This window comes from Myotis daubentonii, chromosome 3 (assembly GCF_963259705.1).
Source record: "Myotis daubentonii chromosome 3, mMyoDau2.1, whole genome shotgun sequence".
NCBI classification, from domain to species: Eukaryota; Metazoa; Chordata; class Mammalia; order Chiroptera; family Vespertilionidae; genus Myotis; species Myotis daubentonii.
In genome coordinates, this window is record NC_081842.1 from 171,014,188 (window position 1) to 171,039,235 (window position 25,048).

At 45.5% G+C, this 25,048-nt stretch overlaps 2 protein-coding genes and 1 non-coding gene across 7 annotated transcripts in view; 1 reads left to right on the top strand and 2 right to left on the bottom strand.

The window, feature by feature from the left end:
* The window catches only part of LOC132229748 (prefoldin subunit 6-like), a 128,085-nt gene that overhangs the window by 97,059 nt on the left and 5,978 nt on the right, over positions 1 to 25,048 (bottom strand). The gene's annotated exons all lie outside the window — the stretch shown is intronic.
* The window catches only part of GNG12 (G protein subunit gamma 12), a 120,610-nt gene that overhangs the window by 82,889 nt on the left and 12,673 nt on the right, over positions 1 to 25,048 (top strand). The window lies entirely within an intron of this gene.
* LOC132232067 (U6 spliceosomal RNA) lies at positions 6,167 to 6,272 on the bottom strand. The gene has a single exon (XR_009452230.1). It is a non-coding gene; the product is annotated as a U6 spliceosomal RNA (small nuclear RNA).

Consider the following 25,048-nt stretch of genomic DNA (forward strand, 5'->3'; position numbering starts at 1 on the left):
CAGGAAGGTGACTTGGTGATAACGCTCCACCCAGAGACACTATTGTTAGCAAACCCAGTGTTACTGAGAGTTTTATAATAAGCAATCAGAGACTTTTGTTCTTGTATCTTTACTCTTCTAATGAGTAAAACACCAGTATTATACATGCCATCGTCAGAATATTTATGGTACCAACTTGCCATCTAATACATGTTTATTGTTTTTCTTTAAATCTATTTCAAATGAACCCATTTGTTAATTTAGCCATTTCTCAAACAATGCCATCCTTAAAACCATTGCTCTAGTATGTCATTATCGTCTCCTAATAAACATTAAGGTAAATATTAGTTATTATTAAAATGAAGAATGTATGACTGGGTACTAGTACCACCAAAAGTCACTGTCTGTTCCAAAGACTGGAAAATCGCATTTTGATGCAGAGACCCATCAGAGGGTATAATTTGCTGTTTCTTTTTTGAGGTAATATGTGTCACTTTGAACACACTGTTCTGCACTAGTTTTCTTCATCTCCTTTGGACTCTACCTATCATTTGGGCCCCACTGACCATTCTTTGTATCCCTCTATTGAGATAATAGTCACACTGAGCTCAGAGAGCCATGGCGGGGATGGAAGCTCTGTGCTCGGTGCCTGGCACAGAGTGAGGGGCTGTCTCTCCTCTTTGCTCTGTGTGGGAGTTTGCTTCCCGACTCAGTTCGTCAAATTCTTGGGCTCAGAGAATTCCTGAATTCTTTCGTGAACATATTGTAATAGCGGCCTGTCTTCAGAAGATGCCCAGCACGTATCTATGTAAATGATTAAACATGTGGTGGTTGTAGGAGTCAGGGGAAATAGCAGAGACTGGGGTCGTGAGGATAACACATATCTGGGTGGCAGTGTATTCATGCACGTTGATGTGGATGAGTCCCTTTGGTGACTCCCTTCTTCAAGGCATTCCTGAAAGGCCATGGGAGACTCTCTCTGCCTAGTTCCCCCTCATTCATGCTGCCTCTAGGTGGAGAAGGAAAAAGAACTGAAATTCAGTCTCAGGAATTTGGGAGTTCTTTTATATATATGTATATATTTGACTTAAAGAGGAAGGGAGAGGGAGAGGGGGATAGGAACATCACTGATGAGAGATAATCGTCCATCTGCTGCCTCCTACATGCCCCTCACTGGGGATTGAGCCTGCACCCTGGGCATGTGCTCTGACCAGGAATCAAACCTTGACCTCCTAGTTCATAGGTCAACACTCAACCACTGAGCCACGCAGGTCAGGCAGGACTTTGAGGTTTTTAATACCTAAACTTATCATTGGTCCCATCACCTGCCTGAAACATTGGAACAACTTTCCCAAAGATGGCTTACCCTGGGGTTGGACTCAGATGCTCGAGGACCCAGGCCAGGACAGCAGAGCTGTGAGTGAGGCTGGTCCACCTGGGATCTGCAGCCTCAAGAGAGTGTGCCTTTGGAAAGAAGCCAGAAACCTGGACTTTTAAGTGAAAAAGCCCAATTTCTAAATGTTGGCTTCATTTGTTGTTGTTGTCTAAATAATTCTCTGCGGCCAAGTAAAACAAGCCTGTAGGCCAGCTTCTACCCACCAGCTGCCAGTTTGTGACTTTTGACTTAGATTTTGCTTCCTTGATGGATTTTAGAGTTTGCCCTTAGACAGACATTTTCTCAATAATGTATTCCAATGTCAAACAGCTATTCTAATTGTTGTAAACTCTAAGAATGCTGGAATGGAGGGGTGATTTGTAACTTTGGTGGCCAGCGCCTCCAAAATCTGAGATTGTGCTCTTGGACCTAAAGCAGAGGCTGAAATTTTGTCCCTCTTTGCAAACAAAGGAAACAGGTGCCAGGTAACTTGGTAGGGACTTTGGTTTAGGATATGGTGAACTTTCTTCCAGGAACTTTAAAAACAGCTTGAAAGAAAAGTTCATGTTGGCTGCACTTGTCAATGATATTATACAAGAAGATCATGACCTTAAAGTCCAGGTGTGCAATCAGTCAGAATAGCCAGGAACTCTCATTTGTTTATTCTTCCCAAAGGCCAAAGAAGCTTTAAAAAGCAAACCAAAAAATGTAAATTGTAAGAAATGCTTTTTAATTCTCAGAACTAATCTTTAAGAAGTATTTCTCTGTCTCCTTTCCCCACTATCTACACTAATAAAAGAGAAAGATGCAAATTGACTGTATCTTTGTGACACCCACCAGCCAATCAAGAGTGAGCATGCAAATTAACCCAACAAAGATGGCAGGTTAATTTGCATACAGAGGTGCTGAGCGGCCAGGGGCAGGGCCTCTGGGCAGCGTGGGAAGGCAGAAAGGCTGCTCCGAGAGGAGCAAAGGCGGTGCCAGCAGCCAGGGGAAGGAAGGCCCATTCTTGCACGAATTTTTGTGCATCAGGCCTCTAGTATATTTTATAAAAGTGAACTGAGGTCAAATTAGCTAAGCTATATGATTAATGCATGACTTACATACCCAAGTTGAAGTGGAAATAAACAACATGGAGATGTATTTGAAGGAGTCATTTGTTTAAAAAAAATTTAAGAACTAGTGGATGGCCCGGCTGGTGTTGCTTAGTGGTAGAGTGTAGACCCATGAACTAGGAGATCATGATTTGACTCCCGGTCAGGGCACATGTCCAGTTGCAGGCTTAATCCCTAGTAGGGGGCATGCAGGAGGAAGTTGATCAATGATTCACTCTCATCATTGATGTTTCTATCTCTCCCCTCTCCCTTCCTCTTCTGAAATGAATAAAAAGACATATATTTTTAAATAATCACAAGAAAATCATCATTTGGAAAAAAAATAAAGCTAGTGGATGAAAGTATAAAACAGGTGATTTCCTATTTGTTCATGGACTACTATTAGGTTATAGATGAGGTGGACTTCTGAGTGAAGTCAGGAGCTTTCTTGACTCTAGTTCAGAGGTTGGCACACTTCTCTCTGAGAGCCAGCTGGTAACTATTATAGGCTGTTTGGACCATACAGGCTCTGTCCCAACTACTCAGTTCTGCCGGCAAAGTGGATAATACTTAAGCAAGTGGGCATTCTATGTTTCAATAAAACTTTATTTGCCAATAATATGACTGCAGACAGGATTTGGCCCATAGGCTGTAACTTGCAGACCCTTGCTCTAGGTAGGTGAGAAAGAATGACGGAAGACTTAATTATATTTGTTTATGTGTTATATTCTTACTAGAGCCCCAGTGCATGAATTCGTGCACGGGTGGGGTCCCTTGGCCTGGCTGGCGATCAGGACCATCTCACCCAGTCCCAGTTGGGGCCGGCCAGAAGGGGGAGCAGGAGGTTGGCTGTGGGAGCACACCGACCACCTAGCTGGCTTGGGGGGAGGGACCACGGGAGATTGGCTGTGGGAGTACACTGACCTCCAGAGGGCAGCTCCTGCATTGAGCATCTGTCCCCTGGTGGTCAGTGCACATCAGAGTGACCGGTCCACAGATCGTTCGGTCAACTGGTCATAGCGGTCGCTTAGGCTTTTATATATACAGTGGGGCCTTGACCTACGAGTTTAATTCGTTCCGTGATGGAGCTCATAACTCAAATTACTCATATTTCAAATCATAATGTGAATGAGTGAGACACGTGATGCTGGGCTGATGTGGCGTTCACTGTGATGTTCACTGCGCCATCTAGCGGTGGGGTATCTGAAGCTGGCTCGTAACCCGAATTTTAGCTCGCAGCTCTAAGCAAAAAGTCGGCCAAGAGACGGCTCGTATCTCGAAAAACTCGTTAGTTGGGACACGCGTAAGTCAAGGCCCCACTGTATATAGGTTTTTCTCGCTCAAAACAATAATAACAAAAGAATATTTATAGTCCTACTTAGCAAATTAACTTTGCTTTCTATGTTCTGACCACTCTGTCCATTTCCATGTATAATTTTTATGTAGCTTAGAATAGCATGGGTAAAACTATTTTATTTAATGTAATAACTTAAATATTTTAATATAGCAGTACAACCTCCATAACATATACTTTCAGTGGCATAGGATTCTCCATTTGGCTGACATGCTGTAATTTATCCATTTCTACATGTTGTAAATTTTTATTTTCTTCATTTTAAATATTTTAATCAATATGCCACAGTGAATATCTCTATACATATGCCTTTTACTTTGGATTATTTCCTAAGGATAAATACCCTGGGTTGGGATTATTGGTTCAAAAGATATGAACTTTTTTTGCCCAGCCTAGTGGCTCAATGGTTGAGCATCGACCTATGAGCCAGGAGGTCACAGTTTGATTCCTGGGCACATGCCTGAGTTGTGGGCTCAACCCCCAGTATGGGGCATGAAGGAGACAGCCAATCAATGATTCTCTCTCATCATTGATGTTTCTATCTCTCTCTCTCCCTCTCCAAAATCAATATATATATATATATATTTAAATATATTTCTTTATTGATTTAAGAGAGGAAGGGAGAAGGAGAGAGAGAGAGAAACATCAATGATGAGAGAGAATCACCGATTGGCCGCCTCCCGCAACCCTCCACCGGAGATGGAACCCACAACCCAGGCACGTGCCCCTGGCTGGAATCGAACCTGGGACCCATCAGTCCGCAGGCCGACGCTCTATCCACTGACCCAAGCCGGCCAGGGCAATAAAAATATTTTTTAAAAAAATATATGAACATTTTTTTCTCTTTGAAAAGTGGTTTTAAAAGAGTTGTGACTACAGACAAGCCTACAGCAGTTTGGTTTCACAGGGGCCTTCACGGCCACATTAGACTCAGATTAAGCATGTCCTTTAGTCTCTGAATATGTGGCCTCACTGTGTCTCTTCGAGCCCAGCTCTGGTTTGCCAGCCTGCCGGAGTGGAAACACACTTCCCTCCCTCACCCCTGGGGCTCATCTGCCTCAGTAATGGGAGGGTCATGAGGAGTAAATCTCTAACTTTCCAAGTAGACAACTCTGAAGCAGACTCTTCCTTTGAAGTCATAGGTCTTGAACACCATTTCCAAAAGGCCAGCCCTGGTGCCCTGGGCCAGCCAGAGCCCCTCTGCGCTGAGATTACCTGGCATGGAGCACACATGCCCATACAACACCCATAACAAGTTTTATCACCTTTATAAGGTTGGCCTTGCCTCCCTGCCTTATCCCTGGAGCATCACGCGGGGCCTGGCATGCAGTAGGTGCCCAGTAAACTTAGGCTGTATTGCGATCTTGCCCCTGCATGGAAAAGCTGCCGGGCGGGCGTTGGTGGTCAGTGGATACAAAGAAGGTTGTAAGGACTTGCTCTGTTCTCCAGCAGAGACTGGAATTAAGGTGGTCTTCTGAGCCTGGAACTGGTGAAAAGCCAAACACAATGGAAGAGATGGTATTCCTGGGGCAGTGGCAGACAAAAAAACACGTAGAATATGCCAGGGAGTGATCCACGTTTAGAAGGAAATTGAAGCAAAATTAGAGGAAACAAAGTGACAGGTAAGGTAGGGTGATGGCTCTTTCAGGCAGGGCAATCAAGAAAGGCCTTCCTGAGAAGGCGATGTGAGCAGAAAACTGAGAAAACAAAGAGGATAACCCATGCACATATCTAAGGAAAGAGCATTCCAGGCAGGGGAACAGCATATGCTAAGGCCCTGTGGCGGGAGTAGGCCTTGTACATTTATGGGAAAGCTAGTAGACCACAAGAATTAGGAGAGTGGGAGACAAGACTGGAGTAGTGGCCACAGGCCAGATCTAAGGTCTCATAAACCATGTAAAGAACTTGGAATTATTCTAGGAATGATGGGAAACCACTGAAGGATTTGAGAAAAAAAGAACAATGTGATCAGATTGAATTTAGAAAGCTTCCCTCCAGCTGCTGATTGTGAAATAAACTGTAGGGCAGCGGGAGAGAAATGGGAAAGGCCAACTAAAAGGCCATCGCAGGAGTCTAGGAGAGAGATGAGGGTGGCCTGGAACATGCTGGGAGCAGGGAGTTGCTATATAGAAGACTCGGTTCAGGATGTGTTTTTGTAGGTGGTGCCTGCAGAGCTACCTCTGGGGTTAAGGGGAAGAAAGGAGTCCAAGTATTTGGGGCCTGAGCATTTGGGCGAGTGGTGTTGCCATTTTAGAAATGGGGAATGCCAAGGGAGGAAAGATTTTGGCCGACATGGGGGGAAGAATTGGAGGTGGTTTACACATGTTAAGTTTGAGGTGTGTTTTATTTTTTATTTTAATTTTTTAAAATATGGAACGTTTCACGAATTGCATGTCATCCTTGCACAGGGGCAATGCCAGTTTTCTCTGTATCCTTCCAATTTTAGTATATGTGCTGCCAGAGTGAGCACTGAGGTGTGTTTTAGAGACAGCCAAGTGAAGATGTTAAGCAGGCAGGTGGATATTAGAAGCCAGAGCTGCAAGGGGAGGTCGAGGCTGGAGGTAACCAGAGAGAGGGCTTAGTATCATGGGAAAGACTTGGCGTGGACCAGAGCGAGCGCTGTGTGGACAGTGGCCACGCCGGTGGTATTCACCTCTGTGCCCAGCACGACCGTTCGGTCTGTGTCTGATGTGTCAATTAGTCTGTGGCTATTCAGCTGTTGCATGATGAATGTGGTTTAGTGCAAAACAAAAATCACTAACTGAAAAGTGGCTTTATTATTCCAAACAAAAAATAGAAACCTGATGTGTAGTTTCTTAAGAAATGATTGTCATGTGATAAAAGCAGAGCTTGAAGCCATTTAATGGAAAAGTTCAAAGTGTGTGGACAGAGGGTGGTAAGGGGAGCAGACGGGGTATTGCCAAGGCTGAGAGCATGTTCCTAGGAGCCGCACATCGACTGTAACCTGAATAAGTAAGGCCTTGAACGTCGGCGCTCTTGTTCAAGTATATGGAGATGTTGCTGTTAATAAAATAAAAGAGAACAACATTTCTGTTAATATTTTGTCATTGTGTATTTTTGTAACAGGGGGTTCCCAAAGAACAACTGTCTTTGGAGGGCAGAGAGTTTAGTGAGTGTTTGTACATTCAGAGGAGTCTTCATAAGGAAATGAGTGACAAACATGGATCTAATCCCGGCCCCTTGCTTTACTGATACAGAAAGGGAAGGGGAGCGGGATTAAGGGATTGGCTTAATTATGCAGCTAATTAACGATTGGGCTTGGAATGACCCTAGGTCTCCTTAACCTGGGCCCAAAGCTCTTTCCACCACCCAGAGGCCTGTTCTGTCTTTCAGAACCAACTTTCTTCAGACCAATTAACAAGGCGTTGCCTTAGAACAGAAACCATTCATATTTGGCTATGGAACTATTTTAGTGATTTATTCTTGCTAATGATTTAATATGAGAATTATAATTAAATTTTGCTTTTAGCTAATTTCGAAACCCATGTACAATTCCCGAAGTACATTCCATTTGACAATACAAAAGAAGGATCCCTGAAAGTAAGATTTTAATTTTCAGTAGATAATTTGCCAGCATCCATTCAGACCTTGGCCGTGCAAACTCACTCCTCCAAGCCTCAGTTTTTGCATCTGCAAACCGGGGAGTGAGCTGCTGACCCTCCAGGGTTATCGTGGACATTAGAAAGCACACACACGTTTGATGCCTGCACAGACAAGGCCTTGGGGGAAAGGGGTGAGACCACGTCACCTTACATATGAAGAAACTGAGGCTGATTGGAAGGGACCCAAAGAAACCATCCTGAGTCTAGCCTGGAGTCCAGTCCCCTAGGTTTTCATTACCCGCCAACTCATTCCCTATCTCCCGATGTTCCTGGCTCCTGTCTTCCCCAGGCTCTGCTTGCCAGGAAGTTGGCGGTCCATTACCACACGGACCGTTTCCCTGGCAGAGAAGGTGGCCCCGTGAGGGGCCCCTGTCCCGGGGGCAGGCGTCAGGAGTCTGAGCCTGTGGGCTGCCTGCGCAAGTTTCGCTGAAGCTGCCCCAGTGGCTCCATTACTCACACATCCCTGCCACACTGCAGCTGGCCCTGGCCCAAGCACAAGTTCATTTACATAGTTGCACAACAGGAAGCTGGTCCAGCGCTAAGAGCCACTCTGGCCCACTGAGAGCAAATTGCCTCAGGTGCCCCGGGTGCCGGAGCCCGGGCTGTCCCCTCGGCTTCCCCTTCTGCATCAGGGAGCAGCAGCCTTCTCCTGCAGCTGGGAGGGGGGCTTGACATTTTGACCTTCGTTGTTGTTGATGTTTTATGGGGGTTTTTTGGAGGGTGGGGAGCTGCTTTTGTCAACTGTCACATGTTTGGCAGGCATGACCGGAAAGGGGGGTGGGGGCTGCTGCATCAGGCAGGAAGGGGGTGCCTTTTGTGGAGTCAGTTCCTGCAGTTCTCCCACAGTGGCTGCAAGTGAAACGGCAGATGCGTGAGTCACTCCGTAAGATGGGAACAGGAAGGCGTCCTGTTAATGCCAAGCCATTTTCAGTTCAAGTATGAGAATCTGTCCCCATAAAAAGTCAGCCTGCCCCTCCCTCCTTTCCCTGAGCGCGGTGGGTCCAGCACCTGGATCTGTCCCGCGGGGAGGAAGTCTCAGCTTGGGTCGGTGATCTGGAAATGGGCTCTGGTGTCCTCAGGCTGCTTCTGTTACTGAATCAGAAAACCCTCTTGGCCACAGAAACCTTCTGTCCGAGCTACTTTTTAAAAATAGTCCCCCTTGTTTCTCCGTCCCTTGGAATGGTAATGCACTTTATGGTGTTTTAGAATTTTCTTTTGAGTAAACATTTTTCATGTTATTCTGACAGGAACTGTCAGCAAAGATCGCTCCAGAGTGTTAATATTTACTGGGATTCTCTGCTTCTTTTAATGAATTCTCATAATTCCTTTGTTCTTAAAATTGTTCGGGATTCTTGATAATCATTATTATATCTCCCATTTATTGAATGCTTAGAGCCAAGCACCATTTTAAGAACTTCACATGTGCACTTAATTCTCACAGCAGCTCCCTGAGGTACAGGGACTATTGTTGTTCCCATTTTGCAGATGAAGAGATTGAGTCTCACGTTAAGCAATTTCCAAAGTTACAAAATGAGTTAAATGGCAAGAGCCAAAGCTTAAGCCCTGCTCCTAACCACTCCCTTTGCCCACATTTACTCAATGTGTGGCCAGCAGAACACTGTTCTCACAAGCTGTTTCTAGAAAAACATATCTGTGTTCAAATAATTGGGGGAAATGCTACAAGCCATCTGCCTGCTGCAGTAAGTGCATCTTAATGCAAAAAGACCTTGAGGAGCCTTGCATGAAGGAAGCCCACTATCTTTGTTTGAACTAGGTCTTTCCAAAATAGATGTGCCATGGAACTGTTTTTCCACACACAGTACACCTAGTCAGTCATAATGCGTCTTGAGAAAAACCACACTAGCATAAGAAGGCATATAACCTGTTGGTTAAGTGTGTGGGCTTTGGAGCCAAAGACCCTGGATTTAAACCCTCTATCTGCTACTACCTAGGTAAATTATTTAGCTTCCTCTGCCTCACTTTCCCCATCTGTGTAATGGGGAACTATAATAGTGCTCTCCCATGGGGAGAACTGTATTGGTCAGTGTGTCTGAAGGACCTAGAAGAGTATCGTGCACAGAGAGAAGTGCTGGGAATCAAAACATTGGCTACCTCTTGGGTCTGGCCACAACCAAAATGCTGTTTCACGGTGTTCAGTAAACATCGCAGAGGAAGCTTGCCCTCCCTCAGACTTAAGGGCAGAGACCTGCTCTTTTCCGTGGTGTTCTCTGTAGCTACTCTGGATTCTTTCGGCCTCTCACCATCTGGTTGGTCCAGATAGCAGCTCAGACCTGGGCTCGGTCTCTGCCCTGGAGTCAGGATTAGCTTACTCTCCTCCTGGGACAGGGGATAGCTATCAGGGTTAGCCACACGCTTGTGGGTGGCCCAGGCAGAATCTGCAGAGAGAATGTGCTGGTGAGAAAGGAACTCAAGTTCCCTATGTTTAAACAAAGCAGCTGCCCTTGCAAACCGTGGGCCCCTGGATTTCCAGAAGGGGAAACAGTTGCAAAGCATTGTACTTCCACTGAACTTGCCTCTCCCCCTTATCACCTGCCACTGTCCAGAACAGAACCTCCCCCAGAGAGTGGGCGCTGGGTGAGGAGCCTTGCAGCTCTGCAGGCTCAGCTTCCAGGTACTACTGGTGTCTCAGCACCCAGCCGGCCTGAACCACCTCTTGGAAAGTCCTGCAACGGGCAGATATCACTGTGTGGTCTTGCTCCTCCCCTCCCTGCATGGTCTGAGGTTGGTCTGGCAATGACTCCCAGGATGATTGGGGGGAAAGAGAGCAGTTGCAGGCATTAACTAATTTTTAAAATGAATCCTACATAATTATATTCCCTTTGTGTGTTTTATTCTATAAATGTTAAATGTCTCAAGATAAAAATGTAAAATTAGAAAAATGCGCCAACCCCCTGTAAGAGCAAAGCTGATTGCTCATGATATATTTATTGTTGGGTGAAAAATGAAATTTGCAGAACTATATGTAAATATGATAATGTTTATTTTAAAAAGCCACATACACATGTATGATGTATGTGCTTGCGATGGCCAAAAGGAGGGGTGGGAGGAAGGAAAAAGACTATGGACAGTAGTTACCCCCTTGGAGTGGAACCAGAAGGGAAGAGCTTCTATTCTAGACACATGCAATATAGTTTGAATTTTTTTCAGCATATTCCTATTGTTGTTTTTTAAAAAGAAAATAATAAAAGGCTAACACCCCGATCTAGCTCCAAAAATAGGGCTAGACTAAATAGTAGGGGCCAATAATGGGTGTGTTGCCTGACTGAGCTGGAGGCTTTGCAGGGAGAAGGAAGGAAACTCAGACCAGAAAACAGACCAGTTCTTGTCGCAGTCAGCACAGTGCACACTCAGCCTGACCTTTCAGTGTGCGGCTTTGGCCTGTGCAGTTGCAAACGGTGCTACGTTTTGCTTTTGCTTTCCCAGGACTTCCCTCAGGGAAGCCACCCAGGCTGCTCCGATCCTCAGGGGTTCGGTTCTGCGTGTATTGCCCTTGGCCGTGATACAGCACTTTAATCACCCAGGCCCTGACCAAGCGGAGGGGCCCACCCTAAGCTCAAACACAAGTGGGAACAACTGTTGTGAGGGCAGTTGTTATCACTGGGTCACCTCTGCGGAGTCCTGGCTCCCGTGAAAGTTCCTCCCCCAAACCCTGGAGCCCCGCCAAGGCGGAAGAGATCAGAGAGTGTGAGGCGGAGGGGGGAAGCCTGTCTGGAAGTGGGGAACTGGCGTACTTTCCCAGTGCAGAGGGGCCTGGGCAAGGCGTCCGATTTCCTTCTGCCTCTGTTTTCTCATGCACTGGATGTAGAAAGTAATTTAATTACAGGGTGATTCTGAGGAGTGATAATAGAAGTGGGAGAGCTTCAAAAGGGAAGAGGTGGTGATGTACAAAGAGAAACCGGCCCAGTGGACATTATTATTAACTAGTGGCCTGGTGCACAAAATTCGTGCATGGAGGGGGGTTCCCTCAGCCCAGCCTGCACCCCCTCCATTCGGGGACCCCTTGGGGGATGGATGTCTGACTGCCAGTTTAGGCCCGATGTCCGGCAGTCAGACATCCCTCTCGCAATCTGGGACTGCTGTCTCCTAACCACTAACCTGCCTGCCTGCCTGATCGCTCCTAACTGCCTCTGCCTGCTCACCCCCACTGACCGCCCCCCCCCGGCAGCTTGCTCGCCCCCACTGTCACCCCTGCCGGCCTGCTCACCCCCACTGTCCCCCCCGCTGGCCTGCTTGCCCCCAACTGCCCTCCCCCCTGCTGTCCTCTCCACCAACTGCCCCCCCTGCCAGCCTGCTCGCCCCCAATTCCCCTCCCCACCCCCCGCCAGCCTGCTCGCCCCTAACCGCCCCTGCCTCGGCTCTGCCACCATGGCTTTGTCTGGAAGGACACCTGGTCTCCTGGAAGGTCTCCCGGTCTAATTAGCATATTACCCTTTTATTAGTGTAGATGGTACTGAGCTAGGAGGCCGCTGCTCAGTGCCTGAGAGGATTGCTCTCCAATGCAGTTTTGCTCATTTGCAGGCAGAGCCACCTTCTCTGCAGTGAAGTACTTGCTGTCGTAGAAATGCCATGTTTGTAGATAAGAAACCCAAGGGCCTGAGAGGTCGCACAGTCCATCTCTTTCCCCCACCTTCCCAGATCCCAGCAGGAGTCGGGAAACAGCGCCCAGAGTGAGGCCAGACTCCCAGATTCCATGTTCTGGGTGCTCATCGGCATTTAAGCGGACTCTTCTGAAATAATGACCCCTTTATCCTGAGGGCGCCCCTGAAACTGAGAGTGTTCGCTGAGAACATAGGCTGGGACAGCGCTCCTCACGCATACTTCCTGGGACAGGACCTTAAGTAACTGAAGGCTGCTGATTTTTCCTCTGGCTGCCATTCAGCACAGGGGACATTTAGGCAGAGACGCTGAATTGTAAGGTTGACTGGAGCACCTGAACCTGCCCAGCTCATTTCTGTTGCACCCTGTGTTTTTTCTTTCTCACCTTTCCACTCTCCCCATTTGTTCAAAACCCATTTTAAGCAGACACTGCACCTTCATTGAAGTAAATATTTATTGAGTGCCACCGTGCATAAGACAGAATGTTGGCACTAAAACCGTTTTTGTCTTTCATTAGCTCAAGCCCAGCGGTGCTGGGGAGCACAAAAAGATAAGCACACAGATAAGCAAGAGGCAGTTAAGTGCCATAGAGGCAGAACAGTGTGTTTTAGACGTGCAAAGGAGGGATAGATCACCTCCATCCGTTTGACTTTCCAAGAAGGCACATTTCTGATCATAATCATTCCCTGTTTAACATTTTTCAGTGGCTCTCAGTTGCCTGCAACCTAAAAATTCAAAGTTCTGAGCCTGGCGACTAACATTTTGATGCCAACCCACAGCCCTTCAAAGCTTTTCTTCATGGTCTCTGCTCTGGATGAACCCAGCTACCTGCCTTTCCCTGCACAGCACCAGGGCTTTCACGGCACTAGCCTTTGTCCCTCTGTTTAGAATGCCCTCCCCTCCCAGCTACAAGCCCTGCAGTGCAGTGCCACCTCCTCTGTGAAGCCTGCCCAGATTTCCCCCAGCCAAAAGGAATCATTCTCTCCTCTGAACTCCCCTTGGACTGACCTCTCTTTTATGCTTCTTTTCTGCCCAAAGTTATTTATGGGTGCATCTTATTTTCCCTCTACTGGATTGAAAGTGCTTTGAGGGTTTGTTTATTTGTATATGCTCAGGGCCTACCAAAGGATAGGAGCCAACCCCTGATAAATAGCTATGGGAGGAAGGCAGGGAGTAGTCTCCAGTTGGAGGATCAGCAGGGACTTGGTGGAAGAGGTAACCTGACTTGACCTGGAAACAAGGGTGGAATCTCACTTGCGGGAGTTGGGAGGGGCCAGGGCTTTCTGGGGAAAAATCATAGAGCAAGTCCAGAGTTAAATTCCAGGAACCATTTGAGTTACTGCAGGTAGGATGATTTTTCTTTATCCCTTTAGGGCTTCGGGTCTCTTTGATTAATGTTTCGGACCCTCTCCCCAGAAAGTGTACATACCCATAGCATTTCACAATTTCTCCCAGAAGGTATCTGGACCCTTAAGGGATAAAGAATCCCTCAAAACAAACAAACAAACAAAAATAGTTGAGAGAAGACTGAAAAGGTATGTTACAGCCACATTGTAAAGGGCTTCTGGGCCAAAGTTGCACTTATTTGGGAGCAGTTGGTATTTGTGTTTTGTTTTTGTGACGTGTGTGTGTGTGTGTGTGTGTGTGTGTGTGTGTGTTAATATATTTTTATTAATTTCAGAGAGGAAGGGAGAGGGAAGAGAATTGAAACATCAATGATGAAAGAGAATCATTGATCGACTGCCGCCCGCACGCCCCAACTGGGGATCAAGCGTGCAACCTGGGCATTCAGTCCTCAGTCCTCAGGTTGACGTTCTCTCTATCCACTGAGCCAAACCAGCTAGGGCTGTTTTTGTGACTTTTAATTGAAGTATAATATCATACAACACCTTACCCAAATCATAAGTGTAATCATTTTTTTACAAGCTAAACACACATGCACATATGTCGCCAGCACTGGGAAAAGCCCCCTGGTGCCCCCTCAGCCACCTGCCCTTCTAAAGTAACCCTAGCCTGATGCCTGACAGCATAGTTTCACCTATTTTTGTATTTACTGAACTCCTATGGTATATACTCCTTTTTTTACTTTTTTGTGTGGTTTTCACTCAACTTTATGTTTGTGAGGCTCATCCACATTTGTCGCATGTATTTGAAGTTCATTCTTTGTCATTACAGTAGAGTATTTCATTGAGTGAGTTATTCTTCTGTGTAGGTCATTGGGGGCAGTTTCCATTTGGGGCTGTTATGAATGGTGCTGCTCTGAACATCGAAATGCATGTGTTCTGGTGAACATGTGTACACCTCTCTGTCGGATACACACCTGGGATTAGAATGGCAATAAGGGAATACATCGCCACCAACCAGTTGATTTTTGAGGGGCAGCATGATTAGAGATGAATTTTAAGAAGATATATCTGGCTGTGGCAGCCAGGATGGCTCAGAGCAGGGGTTTCCAATTGTTTCCAGGAGCCCTGGGGCTCTGAGCATCCTCTCTGGCGCTGCCACCATGGAGAGAGGAGGAGAAGCTGTACTGGTGGTCGTGCTTCAGGTCCCTCCTTCCCAGCCACCCCCCAACAGCGCAGGCGTGCTCATGTCTGTTTAATGAGCTTTGGTCATTATCTAGGATTACTGGTCCATGGCCAGCAATGTGACAGGTTGACAGGGTTGGGGGAGAGCACAGGGATACCAAGGAAATGAAGGCTGTTGCGGTCATCTCCCAGCACAGATCAAGGGAGGGCCTGACCCAGAGGTTGATGGCAAAGGCACCAGGGAGGAAGGTTCGGATGGGACAGTAGAACCTGTAGGACTGGTCACAACCGCTTTGGATGTCAGGGAACAAGGGGGTGGTCTCAGAAACAGAACTAAAGTTTGGAGTCTAGAGAACTATGATAGAAGTTGTTTCATTAGCAGAGAGGTTGAGAAGCCCAGTCCAGAGAAGGGCCTCCTGGGTCAAGGAAGGGGGTTCCAGCTGCTGTCAAGTTTGAGGCAAGAGGGTCTCCTAGACAGCCAGGGCCAGATATAAATGTCAGAATCCTCTGCGAGCCCTTGGGGGTGAATGAAAGGGAGGACAGAGAGGAAAAACAGGAACTTGGGCAAAATCCTCAAGGACAGCTGAACTTAGAGGATTTAGAGAGAGAAAGTTGTCAGCCCAGGAGACAGAGCAGGATGGTCAGAGACTGGTCCAGGGAGGGCACAGCCCAGAGAGCAAGGACAGTCCAGAGGGTGGGACAGCCCAGCAGGCTCAGTGCTGAACAAAAATGAACTTGTATCTGGAATGATGAAATGTCCCGAAGTGCCTTCTTAACCCGCAGCTACGCTCAGGGTTATGTGTGTATTTTGCTGTTATCTTTGAAAACTGGCAACAGTGTGCCCTTGCACATGGTAACTCAACCAGAAATTTCAATTTGCTCTAACACCCTTTCCCAGAACATTCTGGCTAAAAAAGAGCTTACCGTATTTGTGGGCACGGCTTTATTTTTAAACAACCATAAACACTATTTTCTGTCCTGTATGCTTGATTGCTTTAGAACCCACTCGGTGAGGAAAGACGCCCTGCCTATTTGGGCTGGTCCCCAGTTTAAAGTCTTCTGAGTCTTCTGAAGCAGCCCATAATTCTCTCAGGGCACAAGATGTTTGTGTCACCTACACATTTACTTTAGTGACAGCCCCTGCCTTGATCATTATGATAGTATACAAACATTAAGAGCTTAAACCAATGGTCTGAATATTTCCCAGGAGCAGGAAAGAGAGGACCATTCAGGGAGAAGCAGAGAAGAGGCACCGAGCATCTATGTTGTTCTTTGTTCAGGATGAGTAATCTGGAGTTCAAAAGGGGAAGTGACTAGCCCAAGTCCCCTGCTTACTCCGGCAGAGCAGTCAGGGAGACCTGGGTATTTATTGTGCCTGAGCAATCCTGAGGTGCTCAAGTCCCGTGGCTCTTTCCCCAGAGTGCATGTGCAAATCGCCAGGAGCGGTTTCAGAATGTACTTGTCCTGGGACTGACCTCTGATACCCTGATTCTGAGGTTTGGGGGTGAGGTTTGGACTTGGGTGCGTGGCAAGAGCTGCCAAGGTGATTCTGAAAGGCAGCCCTGTGGGGAACCCAACTTCTAGTCACCTTGTGGTTTCTGTCTTTCACTGGACATGTCTCTTAAGTGTAAGTCTAATCTACTTCTAAGAAAACATCATTAAGTGGGTTGTATTTCAGAGAGGAAACACCCGTACTTTCCTCTGTTTAAGAAGCATGTGGAATTGCATGAAATATTAAAAGTAAAAATACACTAAATATTAAGAAGGGAAGCACCAAAGGCTACTAAGATAAAGAATTTGCAGGAGACAAAAGGATTCTGATACTTTTCCAATTCTCCAAAAAAAGTATCTGATTTATTGATAATATAAATTTGCATGCTAAATTTAAGTTCCAACACATAAGTAAATATTAAAATAAAATTCATTGACCCTGTCAAATATAGATGGTATATAAGAAAGCACTTTATAAACGGTTTTGTATGGCATTATCATTGTACCAGACTTAGCACATTAGAAATAGAATGCCAGATTTCTACACTGAGTAAAACCAGAAGTGATAAACAAGTATGTGGTAGCCTCTGCATGTGACACTTAGGTATGATTCCCCAGAATTTAGCTGGGGATTGTTTTCATTTATAAATGAAGGCACGGGCATCCAGCAGTATGTCATCGCCCGGACTGTGCGTTTATACGTGGCTGTTTAGAAGACTTGTATTAATTTATTTACTCAGTCTAGTAAAGTCAGTCTCATAATTTTGACATGTAACATAAGCATGTGTCATTTACTTTGACTTATATTGTGCATTCAAGTGTTCCAAAGAATCTCATGCTCTGCTGAAAATATCCCAGGGACAAACTTTTGGGAGGGTCGGCTTCAAGCTTCCAAAACTCATATTTGGTCACAGTCAACCCAATGCTGTTCCCGGTGATTTCTCTCAGGAGTTTTAGTCCCTGGGCTCATTAAGTGTTAGGAAAGTTTAATTACCTGAATTAAATACACGAATAAATAAAATATACTAATATGGTTGTATTCGCTACTAAGATTTGCTTGAAAGTATATGCTATGCCCAGTGCCATTCATAAGAGGATTAGCCTTGGGAAGTAGCCCTTTTCCTCCACTTGCACTAGCTGACCTGCACAGGAAGATCTGAGCAATGAAGGCATCCAGGGGAACTTCTTTCTTTCCAGAGTTTGCAGCATCAGAATTGGGCTTTCCTCTCTCTGTGCTTACTGCATGGGGGAAAGTGCCACCAAAGAGAGAGGCCAGATAAGGAGCTGCTTTGGAAACCAAGGATAGCGGGTAGCCTAACACCAACGTCTGTATCACCCTCTCTTTCCTAAGTGCAGTTGAGGAAAATATACACACCAGCCTTAGACTTTGAAAGTGCCAGTAGGACCATGCTGAAGATACAAGGAGCTGTGCAAAATGTCATGTCATAATTTAGATCTTTATTATGTTTCCTACTTAATATTTAATCAGAATCAGAGCTAAACTGAGTTTCTTTGACTTCCCTTCTTTGTTCTCTAGATAGTGCATCAGGAAAGTATTATCTGAAGGAGTCCTTTAGTAATGTGACATGATTGATCCCCATTTGTCTCATAAATTCTGACTTGTATGCATTGGGTTCAGGCCCTTATCAGTCACCTAAAATACTGCCCCAGGTCTTTGTGCCATCATTTCATTGGATGTTTATTGATGTCCTGCCCTGTGTCTAGCCCCAGGAATATATTGTTCCTTCTCTTTCCTAATATATGGTGAGGAAGACTTGCAAGGCTGTTGCTTCCTGCCAAGGCCATTCACCTGACTCGTAACAAGTCAAATCAGTATGTCTTCATTCTTTGTGTATTGCACATGGAAGAGGTAAAGAACCATGTAATACGGGGTGCTTGGTCTCAAAGGGACCCACCACCAAGATAGAGGATTAGACTTAAAGAAAGGCTCTGGTGGGTAAAGGAGATGTCAGTATTTGTGAGAGAAGTATGACGACTGTCGTTTTAAAGCCAGCTCTTGGGATGTGTGGTCTAGTAGGTGACTAGCACAAGAGCAGCAGAACCATTGAAGTGGTTCTAGCCCGGAAAGTCTGGGCCTGAGAGCAGCCATAGAAATTCTTCTTCGGGGCTTACAAGCAGAAATTTTTCCCACTACATTCCATTTGATGAGCGTGTTTTGTGAAATTCTTGAGTTTTAAGAGAATAAAACTTAATAAGCAAATTGTTGATAGTAATAACGTGCTGTGTATTTACATTGGTGTCATCTTTCCCATTTGTTTAAGTGATACTGTGTCACGATTTGTTTTGTTTGACTCAACCCTCTTTGTCAAAAGTTTATATATATATATATATGCATTTGAATTACTTCATCTTGCTGGAATATTTTATATCACTCCTTGAGACGAACTGGAGACATTTCTGAAATTCTACAAAACTCAGTGGGCTGAAGTGGAAGTCTGCCTTTTGGGTGCTAAATTCTTTAAATTGCATTGATGTTGCTGATGAGGTTTGGACCTGAAATGACTTGGCTTCCTGTTCCATGTTTTCCCTCAAGTAACTTTTATTTCAAAAAGGAATTAGTCCACAGGTTTGCACTTGGAGGGAGAATTCTAATCAGTTTACATAGAGAATTAGAACTGCAAGAAGCTCACATGAGGATTCCTTGTATCTTCAGTACTTTTCCTTTGAAAATATATAAACATTTAGGTACGGACGGGCTCAAAACAACAAGTGCTTTAACTGCGAGGGCCCACATATTATGTTCATTTTGCTGGTCAGGTCAGGAATTTGATAGACTTTGCTTTTCCTCAAAGCAGTTACCACGTCCCGACATGTTTGAAGGGACTAGGGCAGGGGTGGGCAAACTTTTTGACTCGAGGGCCACAATGGGTTCTTAAACTGGACCGGAGGGCCAGAACAAAAGCATGGATGGAGTGTTTGTGTGAACTAATATAAATTCAAAGTAAACATCATTACATAAAAGGGTACGGGTCTTTTCTTTTCTTTTTTTTTTTTTTAGTTTTATTCATTTCAAACGGGCCGGATCCGGCCCGTAGGCCGTAGTTTGCCCACGGCTGGACTAGGGGCATGTTTCTTGCTATAGTTTCTTGGGAGAAGGTACGATGAAGGAAGAAAGAAAAATGAAAGTATCCTATTTTGTGATCTTTTGGCACATACAAGGTATTGGTGTCTGAACCACAGTGTTGGGCCTTTTGTGTGTTAGTCTGAGGGGAGCGGGGTGGGGAATGCAAGAAGAGATGCTTGCTGGCCAGTTACACTTTGGCATCAGTGGCCCAGGGCCTGAGCACTGTGTAAAATGGGCAGAGGGCCCAGATCCTGGCTGTTTTAATCCCATCTGTGCCTCCTCCAAAGGCAATTACTTCCTCTGCACTGTGGACATTGGACGTTCTTGTCAGATCACGATCCGGCGGAGGAAATGGTAGATAATAATTAACGTAACTTCTATGCCTTAATGACCGAGTTCATCTTATAGTGTTAATAATTATCGTGTTATAGGTTCCGAAGGGTTTAGAATCATAGAATTTTACTTTGAGTTTTTTATGCCTGAAATTTTCAAACGTGCAGACATAGAAGGCATCCCATGTCCCCTTCACTCTCTTGCAACAATGAGCAACTCCCTCATGGCCAGTCTTGCTTCACCTCTCTGTCTCCTTACCCACTCTCTCCACTCCTAGTATCTGTCACCATGCATTAGTTTTGTCTTGAACTTTATATAAATGGGATTCGATAGTATGTGCTCTTTGGGGACTGGCTTTCTGAGCTCAGGGTGATGTCTGATTCGCCCGTATGGTTGCATGCACTGTCGGTCGGTTTCCCTTGTCCCCTCACCTTTCAGAGGATGTCCAGCTGAGCCTCCTGGCGCCCTGCTCCCCTGCTTTCCCACCTCTGTGTCGTTCAGGCCTCCGTCTCCCAGCCCCTGCTGTCCACCTGTGTAAGCTCAGTCTGAGCCCATGCTGCCTGGCTCTCTCAGTGACCCTCTGTCTCTCTCCAGCATCGTCACTCTCTCCCTAGTTGCTCAACACTCCTCCTCTGCTTTTGAAAATGCTCAGAAGACAACCATCTCTTAAATCCTCTTCCTAAAAAATATCCATTCAATTCCTTGTCTTCACCACACTGCCACACTCACTGCCTCATTTCCTGAAGTAATAGTTCTCTTCTCTTCTCTTCAACCCCTTCTTATTTGACCTCCATGCCCTTCGCACTGTGAAAGCCACTAGCGCCGAGGTCCCCAGGAAGCCCCAATAACCGAGTCCCATGAGCTGTGCTTGTTCTCTCTCCTTCCTTTACCCCTGAAAAGTGACTAAGAACTGTTCTTCCTCCTGGCTTTGTGAATAACAATTACTGGGATTTTTTTTTTTTTAATCATAAAAGAATCCCATGTGGTTAAGAGCACAGACTGGAGCCAGGCTGCCGGGATCAGAGTGCTGCCTCCTCCACTTACCTTTGCTCTGTCTGACCTTGGCTCTGACCTTAGCTATGTTCTAAACTGCTGCCCTCACTTCCTTTAGTTCTAAATTGGGAAAGCCATAGTAACAACCTCATAGCATCATTATGTGAACTGTTAGAACAGTGCTTAGCAATTGTAAGTACTATGTAAGCATTAGCTATTAAGACCAGAAAAAATAAAAATTAAAAAAATGTTAGAATGCATAAAAACACTATAAATCTCCTAAAATTCTCACCATCTAGCAATAGCTACATTTTGTTGTATATTCTCCCAATATGTTTTCTGGATTAAAATATATTTTCAAATAAACATAATCTATACAGCACTGACTTTTGCCTTTCCTCTCCAAATTCTCTCTCTTACCCCAGCTGTTGTGACAAAGTTACTTTGTCCCTTCACAAATGCTTAGCAACTCAACCAGAGTAGAACTCTATCTTCGATATGTTCTTCTGTTCTTTGGAAATCATTCTCTCACTTCATACAGCATTGTTTCCCTCCCAAAGCAATGAGCCCTTTGAGGGCAGGAATTTAGACTTCTGCTTCTCTGATCCGTCCCACTTCCTCTGCTCAGCCCCAGTGAGCTCCTAATATGGGACCTGCAGGCAGATGCAGTGCAGTGATGACTAGGAGAACCAGGGCTGGTGTCAGCCCTGGCTCTTACTCATGACTCACTGGGTATCCTTGAGAGCTTCAATGTCCTTATTTGGAAAGTGGGTTAATGATACCTTTATCATGCTCTCCAGAATATAATGTTAATTAAAATTTTTATAAAGGGTGCAGTGCAGTGCATACAACATACTTTCATTTATATTTTTAAGACAGATTATGAATAATCATATTTGTGTATGCATAGGATGTCTTCAGAAAGAAATATGAGAAATTGATTACAGTGATTCCCCTGGGGAAGTCTAGAGTAGGATAATTAGTTTTTGTTTATACACTTGAGAATTGTTTATAATTTTTACATATGCATATATTCTTTTAAAACTATTCAGGGATGTTATGAAGAGTAAATTAAATAATTTTATATAAACTTTTACCACAGTGCATGACACAGAGAAAGCACTCTGTAAATGTTAGCCTTTCTGTTCAATATTAAATAGTCGTTGCATTCATTAAATTCATTTATGTATTCATTTATGAATAAACAAAATGAAACATCCAGCCCTCCTAAGTCAGCCAGGCAGATATGAGCAAATCATTTCTCAGCCAGACTTGCTACTCTAGGTAGAGCAGGTAACGTGTTTGTAAAGGTCACTCTCAGTGTTGGCTATAAACATAGGTCTCTGCATGGCTGGGCCCAGTATACCACATGAGGGGCTGGCTCCTGCTCCTCTGTGGGTCACCATCAGAGCTGCTCCCCGTGCCCACCTTCACCGGAGGAACCTGTTTGGGGCACAGGATGGGGGTGCAAAGCAGTGTTGTCCTTGGAATCTGGGTGCCACACATGTGGTCAGCCTGTGCTGGAGGTGAAAGTTCATGGCACCAGCAATTGACCTTAATCAAGTGCATGAGAGTCCCAGAGACTCCACCCCGGCTTCTCGGAGCTGTGTAGGAAATCAAGCAGGTGGGTAACCTTTGGCTTGGAACACTCAGTATTTGCAGGATACCTGTGGAAAGGTGAGCAGGGTGTATCCTGTTTCTAAGAAAACAAACACTGTGTACATAAACACCCCAGGGTGAGAGGTTCGAGCTGATCCCATGTGTTGGTTGCTACATCGAGTGTCCTAATCTACTTATGGAGGCCCCATTCTCTGCATTAGTCAATACGAGAGAGAGACGGTGGAATCGAATAACTCACTGGCCTGGTTAAGGGCATGGCTTTGAAGTAGGAGAGATCTGGGTTTAAGTCCTGTTTCTACCACTTACTAGCTGTCTGATCTTATGCCAATTATTTCACTTTCCTGAGCTTCAATGGATGTGATAAATCCAACCTCTGTGGTTGTAGGTAATATTAAAGGAACTAATGTATGTAGAAAGTACTTGGTAAAATAGCTTGCACATAGTAAGTAATGAAAAAAAATGCAATTGCTATGCTATTATTATTGAGCTAGACTTCCCACAGTTTGGTGGGAAAACAGTATTCACACACAGTCCGTTACGTACAAATAAGCACTAAATAACATACAGTTAAGCACCGAAAGAAATGGGTATGGACCCTTTTGAGAGCTTGGTGATAGCTATAAATCATCAATTTGGAAAGAACAAAATAGGCACTCACAGTGAATTTTGCATACAATTTTATTAAATGCATGCACCCCCTGCCCCTGCCTGCTGTTCTCATGCATGAACCAGCCCCTTAGAGGTCCTTGAACCCCTGAGCATATAGCAGGAGTCCACAAAGGGAATTAATCAGTGTAAGCAAAAGTAGTTAGGGAGGCTCTTCCTGGAAGAGGTTAAACTGGGATCTAAGGCCTAAAAGGAAAAGAGAATGTAAGTAGCCAAGAGAAGCAGGCAGAGAACCCAGTGGAGACTTGCACGTGGCGCCTGTGAAGGCAGCAGGGGTACACATCGCAGTACAGGCTTGGGGCCAGGCCTCTGGTTCAGACGACCTCAGCCAAGCAGCTGGCCCTTTGACACTAGGCATCTGTGCCGTGGTTTGTTCATTTGTAATGGCGGTGGAAATAGAACCTACCTCACAGGGTCAGTGTGGGTATTCAGTAGGATAATGTCCTGACAGTGATTGGCACATAGCCTGGTGTCCGGCGTACAGTGAGCCCCATGTGGTCACACGCTGCTTTTATGAGTAGGGTTTCTATTATGGTAGCAGAAGTATTAGAGAGGACTTTGACTGCAAAGCTAAGCCCTTTGGACTTTTCCTGGGGGCACCAGGGAATCCTTTTTTTTTTTTTTTTTTTTTTTGAGACAGAAATAAGCTGGAAGTGCTGCTATATCAGAGCACAGGGGTCAGGAGCGATTGGATTGGGGAAGATAAGAGGCATGAGTCCTGTTCCAAAGCTGATGCAGTAGCTGTAGTGGTTCTGGGAGCCAACGCTGAGGTAAAATGGAAGCCAGGGGAATGGGGAAAAATAAAAACGGGGGGTTGTCCAAGTAAGAATCAAGATAATTTGGAAAGTACCAGGGTGTAAGGTTGCACTGTCGAATCAGGCAGTCACGTGAGGTGACCGTTGAGCACTTGAAATGTGGCTCATCCAAATCAACGTCACTTTTTTAATGTGGCCCCTGCAGAATTTAAAATGTCACATTTCCATTGGACAGCACCGGGTCTGAGGAATCAGTAGGAGGGCTGGGGCAGGATGCGCGATGACCAAGGCCGTGGTGGTGTCACTCACTGAGAAAGGGACATCGGAAAGGTCGGGACTGGGCAACGATGTCTCATTGCTTCCAGCGTGTTATGTTTGAAGCAGCTGTGCACTGTTCAGGTGTAAATTTAAATAGGCTTTCATTTAGACATTGGGATGAGGGTAAAGGGTCAGAGCTGTATGCGGTCATAGCTAAAGTCAGAAGGGGAGAGCATCATCTACCGTAACTGAGGGCCAGTATGGGTCAGGCAGGTGCTGAGTAATTTACATATTGTTCTCTCGTTTCCTCCCGCTAACAAGCCTGTGAGGGAGGCACTATTATTATCCCTTCCCATTTCAAAGATGAGGGAACTAAAAATTAGAGAACTGAAGCCACTTGAGGTAGTAAGTGATGAGCCAGGATTCGAACTGCATCTGACTGTGAAAGCCCTTGTTCACTCTGCCACACCGGGCCCCCACCATGGAGCCCCTAAGAAACCAAGTCAGAAGGAGAGATGCGGAATGTCATGGCACAGGCAAGGACGGAGAGCCCAGCATCACTGAAGCCAGGGAGGAGACATTGTCCAGGAGGACGCAGCTGTTAAGAAAAAGTTAGACTTTTGTAGCAAAGAAAGATAGTAAGTGCTAAGAGCCATTTCAAATGGAAGGAGTCTTACTCCCATTGGGTAAGAACATTTTTCAAAATGAGACTTTTCCAGGGCTTGTTCAGAGCTCTGCAAAGGTAAACATAGACAGGAAGGGGCATTCTTTTAAATCGGTAAGTTCTCGTAGCCAGGCGGAAGGAAACACAGGTACGACTAAGAGGCGGAGATTCTGATAGTCATTATTAGCCTTTCTTGTGAGGACCTACATCAGAATCACTTTGGAAGCTCTTAAATACAGATTCTTGGGCCTTGCCCCAGGCTGGCTGAAGCAGATTTTTTTTTAACAGGTGCCCCAAGTGTTCTAGATACACCGTGAAGTGAGGAACCCGCTGCTCAGGCTCGACAGCTCTCTCCTCCGGATTTATTACCCAGGATTGGCTCATCCTTGTGGTTCCCTGCCAGGTTTGCTAAAGACGGGAGGAGGATGGGATCATCCTGTTCTTTAGCAACAGTCTTACCTGGAATCTGGGGCAGTTTTCCTTTCAAATAAGAACAGCCAATTCTTCTCGCTTAGGTCTTTTTCCACGGCCCCTTCCCTCCGCACTTTGTGCTGTCTTTGTTATAGAGACCACCTATCAGAATGAGCACAGGCCCGTGCTCCCGGCCCACACT